Source organism: Microtus ochrogaster, chromosome 21 (assembly GCF_000317375.1).
Source record: "Microtus ochrogaster isolate Prairie Vole_2 chromosome 21, MicOch1.0, whole genome shotgun sequence".
NCBI classification, from domain to species: domain Eukaryota; kingdom Metazoa; phylum Chordata; class Mammalia; order Rodentia; family Cricetidae; genus Microtus; species Microtus ochrogaster.
Window position 1 is genome coordinate 42,959,928 of NC_022022.1, and position 11,354 is coordinate 42,971,281.

An 11,354-nucleotide genomic window follows, 5' to 3' on the forward strand; every position below is an offset into this window, starting at 1 on the left:
CACTTCATAACCCTTCAACTTAACAGCGTTTTCTTATTCTGTAGGAATCATTGGTGGAATTTATTTGCCAGCTGGTGTTTCAGAGTCCTTTATAAATTAATTATAGTATTTACTAGCCATGTGGAAGTGAAGAGATCTAATTAGGTCAAGGAGGCTGGCCCTGCTGGAGACCCAAAAGCAAAGCCGGGAAGGTGTCAGCTGCAGATCCCTGCTGTGCTCTCGTGAGTACACGTTTAGGGGTGGGTAGTGGAACAGCAGAAAAGATACATACAAGTTTACAATAAAAATAGTTTTGATGAAAATTATTGAAGCTGTCCATCAGTAAATGAACAAACAGACAAAATTGGAAAACCTTTTCGCTGACCAAGGCTTTCTCAGGTGTTCTATTACAGTGTAAGAACTGGATGTACAATGCTAAACGCATAGCCATGAATTTATCCCCTTGGTCAGTGAACAGAGCTGGTTGTGGTAGGTAAAGAGGATTGTATCACAGTCTCCTAAAGGAGCACAAAGGTGGCAAACACGTCTGTATAAGCATGAGAAAACTGGGTTTTAGGCAGACTTAAGGGTAGGGGAGGTAAAAGCATTGATGTTACTCCATCACAAGTGTCAGAACTTAATCAGACAAACTTTAAAGGGTTGGGTGGGAAAGGAGCGAGGTCACAAGAACACAGAGCAGGAGTGAGCCTGGGGTGCGGATCCTGGAGGCATTGCCTGGTTGCTGAGCCTTTTCCCACAGCTCCCATCTTCTTCTGTTCATATTCTCTCTCTCTCTCTCTCTCTCTCTCTCTCTCTCTCTCTCTCTCTCTCTCTCTCTCTCAATGAGAGACCTTTGAGAAAACTCATTCATAGTGATGTAAATAACCTAGTTTAGCATTTACATTCTTTTAAGGGATTTCCAAGTTACCAGAAATAAAATCTCAAAATCGGGGGTCAAAACCCTCAAAATTTACTGGGGCCTGTCGTCAATATAAATGAATGGCTAAGGGCCCGAGTAAGACACTGGGGAGTGAGGGGGACTGTAACAGACTATTTGAGGACATGAAAACCTGAAAACAAATGCTGTTTCAGCTGAAGCAAAAGTGCCTGCTGGATGATTATATCAGGCCAGTAGTTGCCCCTGTATTCTGCCTTTAAAGTTATGTTTCTAATTTTGTGGTAGAGAAACGGATCCAAGAAGAGGAGACAGTGTGTCATGCCCTGCATACAATATTCTTCCTTCACCTGAATCTGTTGGGGGGAGGTTCTGGCCAGCATCCCCCCAGCTCACTGTCTCACAGGCCCCCAGTATCTGGCCCGCCTTCCTGTCTATTACTGCTATTTGTTTTTCGTTTGCTGTAGCCTGAGAGCATCAGAACAGATATGGAGACTTTTTACAGACAGAAACTACAGGGAATAGATGAACTAACTGTAGGGGTTCACACCATCAGCGCTCTCCAGCTTCTTGTCTGTGAAGAGGTGTGTGGTCAGCTCCCGCTGAGACCCTGCCTGCTCTAGCGGCTCCAGGCAGTTCACACTTCTTTAGCCTCAGGCACAGTTTTGGATTTCAGGGCCCATGAAGCACAGTCAGAATATCTAGTCCCCTAATGAGGAAGAGGAAAATTAGCTTCTCCATAGGCCATTCACTTTCTTTCCTAGAAGGGCACCCTAGGGAAAAGAAAAGCAAGCTGACAACCTGGTTGAATCCTTTGGTCAACAGAAAACCCAGCTAAATGGAAAAAGTTTTAAAAAGGAGGTTTTGTCTTGTTTTTCTAACATCATTCTGAAGGGGTCCCCTGGAGCAAGGATTAGTGTTGAGAGATATTTGATTACACTGCAAAACTCCGAGACTGTTAAAAAAGTTAACCTTGGGTTGGGCGTGGAACCAGCAAGTAGTTGACAGGATTTACCATAGAGAGAATGGAGGAGCCCGGAACACAGATAGAGTGATGCACAGGAAGCAGTAGGGAGGGACTTAGAGATTCCTGGTCTTTTTGGTTTGCGACAAGTGGAGAGACACTTCTCTTATTGGGTCTTCAGCCAAAAAGGAAGGTCAGGTGGTTGCTTCTCGACTTCTCTGACTCCAGAGTCTTTAGAGAGATAGAGACTTAGTTAAAACCCACATTTGGGGGCCTTGACCAAACTGGTACTGGTAGAACGAAAAATCCCACTAGAGCGCTGACTCTGAGGCCTCGGGGCACAGATGGAAGTTAAAATATCAGCAGACTTAGGTGTGGCTGCTAGCTGACAGAGAAACAGCAGCTTCGTTCTTGTCAGTAAGTATGGAATCTGTTGTCTCGTGCAGCATGGCTTTCCTGGAGGATGTCGTAGTCTGTCACACCACTGTACACCTCTACGATGTAAAATGGAGATGTTTCAGAAATCACATGTTCCCACTTTGTGAGACAGTGTGCAAATCCTCTACAGAAAACTCGTACAGAGTGGTTGCATAAGTTTGCATTCCCACATTTGGATGCTCACCTTAAAAGACCTGGATGGAGGTGGGTGGTCCTTGGACTTCCCACACGTCAGGGAGTCAGGGAACCCTGATTGCTCTTCAAGCTGATGAGGGAGGGGGACTTGATGGGGGAGGGGGAGGGAAATGGGAGGTGGTGGCGGGGAGGAGGCAGAAATCTTTAAATAAATAAATAAATAAATTTTAAAAAAATAAATAAAAAATAGAAAAAAAAAAAGAAAACTCGTACGTTATCATAGATCACAGGACGGTAGGATCTGGAAGCCACCTTCTACATTCCAGCTCTGTCTTTGTCTCTTGGCTGCTAGCACTCCGAAAATGCTTAGTAAAGTTTGAGGCTGTCTCTGATTTTGTAAGATTGACAGGAAGGAAATACCAGTTAGAGTGTAGAATTTGTTTGGGAACATTGGGAGTGTTCTGAAGGTCTGTCTTCAGTGGAATTGCTAAGCTGATGTATGTGATTGTGAAACCTACTTTCTAGAACGTTTACCCACAGAAGAAGCAGAGACAGTAAAGCTGATAAATTAAATCAAGGGAGAGGCGCAGGAAGGGGAAGGAGAGAAGGGAGCTTGAATACAGCTCTTGGATTTCTGAATTTAGCTTTGCATAAGTCATGTCTGCTCACTGGATGTTCTAGTCACACGGACCAAGTTTGAGTTTTTTTCTTTTGATTTAAACTCAATTGTACAGGATTCTGTAACTTGGGACCACAAGTTCTGATTAATATTACAATGGCATTTTATGTTGGCTGCACCGAGAGGGTCCAAGGACTTAGGACTTAGTAGCCTGCTAGGCAGGAATGGCTCTCAGGTGATTCTGTGATCTGAAGACTATATATATCGTAAATATTTCTGAAACAGTGGGCATGTATCAGATCTAATTCACACATAACTGTTATTGAATTTTTAACAAGATTGCAGGCATTATAGTAATATTTTAAGCATGTCACTCTATCTACTTATGAAGGAATATTCTGCCTTATTCTTTTGCTAGATTTACCTAATGTATGAACTTACTTGGGATGTGTGACCAGGTCATAGGGTGTTTTATAAATTTGGCTTTGATTTAGGAGGCAAAACTTTAACAACTACTTTTTAAAATATTTTAATTGTCTCTGTGTTTATCTCCAGTTCCTCATAGACAGGGAATAAGTTTTATGTCCATAATTGCAGCAACTGGAATATAGTCGGTGCTCAATACTTTTGGAACACAAAAGGAGAAGATTTTATTTTTTTTAACCATCACTGACCTGTAAAAATCTTTCTGTACAGCCAGGGTTTCCTTCACTGTCTTCCAAATGTGCATAATTATTTTACTTGGTATGAAGCAAGCTGAAACATTTGCAGCAGTGAGCTGGCTCGCTCACACTGACCCATAGTTTGGTCAGTGATGAAAATCCTGGCACTTTGGATTTAGAGAGCTCATTCTGCCTCCTGATAGCCTTGCAGCCACAGCCTCCTTGCCTGGCTACAGGAGTAGATAAACCCTGTTCTCAGTAGTGAGAACTGTCTGTAGAACTGTTTGCTGGGGATCATCTAGACACAGTCAAGGGCCAGGTAAGTGCCTGTTCTGTGGTCACAGTCATTCTTATTCCCTAGACCTCAAGCTCATCAAAGTGAAATGGGGACAATACTCTTTAAGTGTGTGGATTTTAAATGAGTAATTCTCGTGAAATGCCTGGCAGCAACACACTATTAACAATTTTAATAACCAAAATAGGAATGTTGAATATTTAGTATAGCACACGCTCAGTAATAACCCCTGTAATATTTGTGTTAACAGGTAGACATCTGTACCAATCTGCCTGGGTTCTAACCCATTGTTTGAGTGACTGATCCTGATCAGGTTATATAATATCTCAGGATCATCTGTAATAAAAAGAGAATAATGATAGCATCTGCTTCCTAATGTGGTTTGAGGTTTCATTGCCAAGGTCCCTATAAAGTAATAAAGGCAACAGCAGGCGAACAGCACACAGCCAATAAACCTGAGCTGCCGGTACCTCTCTCAGCTTCAACCCCTGCCAGTGGAGAAAGTGATTATGTCTGCTTGTCCGGGATGAAGTGTGGTAAAATGTGATGATGCTCATGGAAATAGCTAGTCAGTGGTGGGCACCCGATAAATGCCGGCTTTCTTTTCCTGTTTTTGATTCAGTAGACAACGCAGAAGTTTATGATGCTTTGGGGTTACAGCATGAATGCCAACCTCATCTGTGTGTGATTACAGGACAGAAAAGATAGATGGAATTTTACCAGTGACACGCATTAAACACTGTTCATTCAATGGACTAATTCATTGTCTGGTTTTCTTCTCAAAGTGGCATCATCAAGAAATATCCAGTAATTCTTAATTCTTTTGATTCTGGTCACAGATAGGGCGATTTACTCTCTGCAAAGAAAGATGGAGAAATAGGTTATTTTTCAAGTTTTTGGTGGCAAACCTTGACTCACAGCCTGCAGGAGCTGCAGGAAGGTGCTGTCAATCACAGGGTAGTCAGGGAGCTCAGGACTCATTACTTCTGGTTTACTTCCAAGACTTACACCCGCAGCTTCCTAATGAGCCTGCCCTTTGGAGACAGCTGGCACTCTGCAAGGTGCACGCCTCGCTGAGCTGCTTCTTGTTTCAACTAACTTGTCTTCATGGCTCTGTTGGTCAAAGTCTTAAATGATGTGAGAGCCTTTGGTAAGGCTATAATTGGCTGAAGCAGTTTTTAACTGGTTTACAGGAGCACACACTGATGGAACTGGTCTTCAGAAGCACACGTTGCTGGACAAAGAATAGCAGGTTCGGGACAGTGTTAACAAAGAGCCTGGTGTGTGTGTGTGTGGGGGGGAATCTTCAAGGTGTTCACTGAAGAGAGAATTTTATAGCAAATAATAAGATGTGATAGGCAAGACGTCCAGCAGGTGGCAGCTTAGTAACATATAATCACAGGTCGTTGTGGGAACTTGGTGTTCAGGATCTTAGAAAAATCTCAAACTATGTATCTTAAACATTGCATATTTATTGTAAGTTTGTGTGTGTGTGTAAAAGTTAGCACATACCGTCTTGTCTATGATCTATGGTAGTTTAGAAAATCAGAATTGTTGAAGGGACATTGAAGTTTTCTGGGATTTTCTATTGTATTTAAACTAACACTCCATTATTTTGAAGCACATATATGTATTTTCCATGCTCAAAAAGATGGCCGACTTGAAGTCATTCCTCAAGTAAAATGACATTGCAACCAACAATTGATCACTTTGAGAACTTGGCTATCCTGAGCAATGAGTGTTTGCAGAGGTTTTCTCTTACATGTACCTGTAGCTTGATTTCATCATCATTATTTTGTGTGTGTCAAAGTTTAAGAACATTTTTTTAATTAAAACATGTTTATTATTTGATAATTCCGTACATGCATATTTTATTTTAACCATATTAAACTTCTCTCCTCCCCCCAGTTCCTCTCAGATTATACCCTGCACTTTTCAACCCCTTCCAAACTTTGTGTCGGTACACACACACACACACACACACACACACACACACACACACACACTCTACCACATTCAGGTTGTGCTGCTCATACACCTGTAGGTGAGACTATCCACTGGACTGTAGTCTACTTATTAGGGTCCACATCCTTGCAGAAAATTGACCTTTGAAGAAAACTGACTCTCCGCCCCCCAGAAGTCATCCACTGTCAATAGCCTGTCAACTTGGGATGGAGGCTGGCAAGGCTCCTCCTCTATGGAACGTTGGCCGGTTTAAGGATGTAAAGATCTTGTGGAAGGAACCACAGCTGCTCTGAGTTCATGAGTCTAGTGGTCCTGTCGTGTTCGGGAGATACTGTTTTGCTCAGGTTCTCCCTGACCTTATGCTGTTAAAATCTTTCTACTCCCTCTTCCAAATTTGTCCCTCAGCTCTTTTGGGTGGATCTGTGACATAGATGTGACTTTGTGGCTAAGCTCCCCACAGACATTTATCCTCTGCACTTTAACCAGTTGTCAGTTTCTGAGTCAACTGCCATCTACTGTCCAAAGAAACTTCATCGATGAGGTCTGAGAGCTGAACTAATATATAGGCAGAGAGATAAGAATTTAAGGGGTGGTATGTTGCTATGTCAACTGAACAAATAAATAAAAGTAGGAGCCTATGACCTCCCACACAATGAGTTCTTGGCCAGGTTTATAGTATCCGGTATCAGATGTGTATTCTTCCTGTGAACTTGGCCTCAAACCAATAAGAAAGCAAATTGTTGCCCCCATAACATTAGTACCATGACTACACCTATGAGTATGTCTTGACATGCCAGGTTCATATGTGATTAGACTGTTGATAATTTTTTCTCTCAGCAGCCTGCATAGCATCTTTAATTTCTAAAAAAAGTTACCCAGTAGGAAGGAAGCTTCTTAGTCAGTGCCAACTTGATTTCTTCTTGTTTTGTGACCAATGTGTATGGTGTCTTCAGCACCTGGGTCTTACCATCAAATTTTGGAGGGCAGCCCAAAGCAATGGCAACAGTCTGTATTGCTTTGGGATTCTCTCAGACACCCTTGACTAACAACTTTAGGAGAGGTATGTGACAGTGGGTATGGGTCTTTTTACTTATCAAGCTAAGGTCACTAGGGCAAGCATTGCCACTTTTGTAAGGTAACTCAAATTAAACACATATATGCATCTGTCATGTATATACATACACACACATGCACATATGCAGTTTATGGAATACTAGACTTCCTTTCGGCTTCAGTGTTAGTGATCCCTCTGCCCAACTCTCTCTTTCCTCTGCACCACTCTCCCTCACTTCAGTACACTTAAACTTCCCTCCCCACTTTATCTCCTTTACCCTGTGTCTCACCCATTTTATGTTCTCCCTCCTCCCTTTAGGTCTTTCTTCCTTATCAATGGCCCGTTCTTCTTTCCTGTATTCTACAGGGCTCCAAGTTGCACACAAAGATCCAAAGATTCCATGGTAGGATCCACACATGAGTTATAATCGTTGTTAACGTTTAATGATAAAGGGCAGCGTTAAGTTACAGGCCCTTCGTCTGTTCATTCATCTCGACAGACATTTATGAACCATCTCACATGCACTGAAGATTCTAGCAACCATGGCCGGGACTGTTAATGCACAATGAACACCTCACTATGTGCATCTCTTAGAAGGAGCTCGAGTTATGAAGACAGACGGGCAAATTAATAGTTATACATAGAGTGATAAGGGCTATGACATGTTTGTATATGACTATGGAAAAGCACACAAAGGAGCAATCTGCGTCTCTTGGGATTCTGTGGTGACAACAAAATAGAAATCACATTTGAGGTAGGCCTTGGATTAGAGCAGGAATTCTCATAAGACAAGAGACAGCTCAGGTTGTAGGAAAGGAAACACGCAGAGGCAAGAAAGCATGTGAAGTGTGATAATGTAAGACAGGAAAAGGCAAGAAGATATGGGTAAGGCAGGGGAAGGCAACCAGCCTTGAAAATGTTTCAAAGGAGATGGCCTGGTACATGCATTGAAGAAGTTATCCCTGGCATGGTGCGAAAGTTAGTCTGTTCTAGGAATGGGTAGCATGTGGTATGTTCAGGTCCTGTAGCATCACCATGGAGGTATAGTGGAAAAAGACAGATGTTAGGATGGGTTTTTAGAAATTGAAATGACAAATCTTGATGGTCAGTTGCCAGGGAAAGGCAAAAATTAAGGAGAAAAGTCAAGATAAACTTAGCTAGGTCTAGGCCACATGATTAATATTGAAGTTTAGAGGGGCATTTACTGGATCATGTTCAAAAGTTTCTGAAAATCATAACACGAGGCTCTCCAAAGTCATTGCCAGTGGAAATGCCATGAACTTTTGTGTCCTCAGACCATATGCTTGGTTCTAATCCCCACACAATGGTGTTTAGAGATGAACCGTTGAGGAGGTAATTAGGCTTGGATGTTGTCATGGGTTCTCACGAGGGGATTAGTGTCTTTACAAGAAGAGGGCAGACAGACAGCTTTCCCTCTAACATGTCAGGATCCAGCAAGGAGGTGGCTGCCAAAAGCAGGCCCTCGCCAGAACTGGAATGAACTCGTACAGTAACCCTGCATTTCCAGCCTCCAGAACTGAAGTCATGAGATGTGTGTTATTTGGTCAGAACAGGCTGGACAGACTAGAATTATCAAATTGTTAAGAACTTATGAAGGCCATACAATCTCTGACTGATTCTGAAATCTAACCTCTTCACTGTTCTGCGTTTAGTTCTGTATCTGGTCCAGGGAATACAGGAGGAAAAACACTTTTTCTAGGGAGGATAAGGTGTTCTTTAACATCTTGAGGCTGAAGGACCTTGTGGGTTAGGCAGTAGATATATTCAGAAGCGAGCTGGAAATAACAATCCAGTTTCGAATCTCAGGAAATAAATAGAGGTCAGAAAGCTAAGGTGTAAGAGATAGTGAACAAAGTCAGAATAACGACCCTGAAGGCCCAGGAAGTAGACTTAAAGCAAGAAGACAAGGGAAGAAAATTGTTCTGAAAATTCCTGAGGCTGTGCAGCAGGAGGGGTCAGTGGGGGATACTGGAGGGAATACATAGATGGGAGGAAAACTCCCTGTAACTGTGGCATGCATCCACACCAACCTGGGAAGAGTTGCTTCCTCTCCTGTGGCCACATGTTGAGCAGAAACTTGGACCAGGGTCTTAACTGTCTGCTGTTTCTGTGGGAGCCTTATTATAACTGACATTTCTCATCTACGGTCTCTTCACGTCGAGTTTCCCTCCACAGGGATCGTGTAGTCATTTGAGGCCGTAAGCTCACACCTCTTCCGTGATCCTCCAGCCGTCCCACGAACTCCCGCCATCTTCATGTCTCTGTGAAAGCTCAACTTACTTATGGAATGTGTTTGAAATTCCCGTGGCAGAGCACGTATCTCTTCCGCTCGCCCACTGACTTCATTCACAACATACTTTAGATGCATTCATTATCGATATCCTGTCACTCAACAATGCCCTCCATCAAACATCTCACAGTCAAGAAGGAAGCATGCATCCACGTGTGATTAGTAAAACAATGGTGGCGTATTACAGGTGCTGTGATGTAGGAAGTTGGAATGGTTGTACCTGAGTTAAAATGAGAACCATATCATTTAGAAGTTTACGGTTTGAATTCTGATCCTCAGAGCAGGCACTGAGTAGGGATAGAGCAGGTCTCACTGTCGAGGGCCTGTGCTGTCTTTATTCTGCCGAGCCTCTCCTGTGCTCTTAGAAAATTTTCTCAGTCCATTCCCTCTGTGGACATACAATCTCATCATGTTTTCAGCTTTGTGCTTCGTAGATCATTTTTCTACCTCACCAAGACAGTCAGTGTTAGACACTTTACAATCTCTGCCTCAAGGTCGTTTGCTCTCATGGCCTTGCTGACCTCATCACTGTGACAAGGTGGACCTGACCTCCCACCTCCTCTGAGGTGACTTGCAGCTCTCATCATCATTATCTTCTGCTCTTCTGACACAGTCACTCTGCTTTCTTGACTTTTGCTCCTGTCCCCAAACTTCTACCCCTGGCTAGATGTTGCTCAGAAATTATGCCATTTATTATATGCTCAGCTTCTGTCTTTTTACAAGTTTCCTTTCCCTCCTAAGCATGTGAAAGTATCCTCTATCTCAGATACATCCGTGTTCTCTCGTACCCTTTGCCTATTTCTCCTTCGTTCATGTTTACTCCTTAACAGCCTGGCGCTTGACTTCAAGTCTTGACTGAACACCAACTGATCAACACACACACTACACATGTGTGTGTGTGTGTCTGATTTTCTAGTTGTGTGTTTGTTTTCTCGTTTCCATACTGTGGTAGAGTTTTCGTCTCCATCTTACTTGTAATGGAAGGTGGACTACAAATCCAGGCACAAGGAATCTGCCCTTAAAGCAGTGGGAATTGGGAATTGGCTTGGCCATAGTCACACGAGGGGTGAGGCCTTAAATTTTGAACTCCATGGGTTTCTTTCAAAGCTCAATTGCATTTCATTGACATCTGATTTTCGGAGCCTGTGCTGCGTCATGGGTCAGTGAGTTGAATATCCCTGTCTCCCTCTTTGCTTACGGGTGCTTCGTATGGTATAGGCACACGTAGGGAGTTGTCCCACTCGTACAAATCATCATTATTTTATGACCTGTGCGAAACATGGTTTAGGGGAATCAAAGACTTTTAGAGTCTGGACTTTCCCCTACGATAGACAGATTTCCAAAACAGAAACTTGGCACAGAGGAAGTGATGGGAGGTTTTTGTTTTTTTTTATGGGTTGTAGAGATGAATATTTTTATAGGTGACACAGGGAATTCCTTGCACACACATAAAATATATTTCTGATATTTCTAAAGATATTTGTCATTACTTTTTAAATTTTTCTGTGTCTGAGTGCTTGTCTGGATGTATGTCTGTGCACCACCTGTGTGCCTGGTGCCAGAAGAGGAGTTAGATGCCTGGCACTGGAGTTAAAAGTGGTTGTGAGCCACCATGTGGATGTTAGGAGCGAACCCTGGTTGTTTGGAAGAGCAGCAAAGCTCCTCACTGCTGAACTGTCTCTCCAAACCCTGTTTCAGATATTTTAAATCAAGTATGCAATCCATCGTTACGGCTGAAAATGTTCTAACATCCTGACTATTGTGCTATTGTTATTGAAAGGAAAATACAGTCTACAAATTAGGACAGCAATTCACAGGATTTGTTTTCTCTGGTAAATCTCATATTAGAGTATTGTTTAAAGGCAGTCTCCCCACAAAAACGCACTAAACTCACGAGGAGTTTGAAAGCTAGCTACTGACTGGCCCTCACTGTATGTGACTTTCATGTTGTAGCCTGTGAGCTCATTTAACAGGAGAGGGGCTGGGATCTCAGTCTCCCCACCCCTTTGGGAACTTGCTCTCTAACATTGACATTCA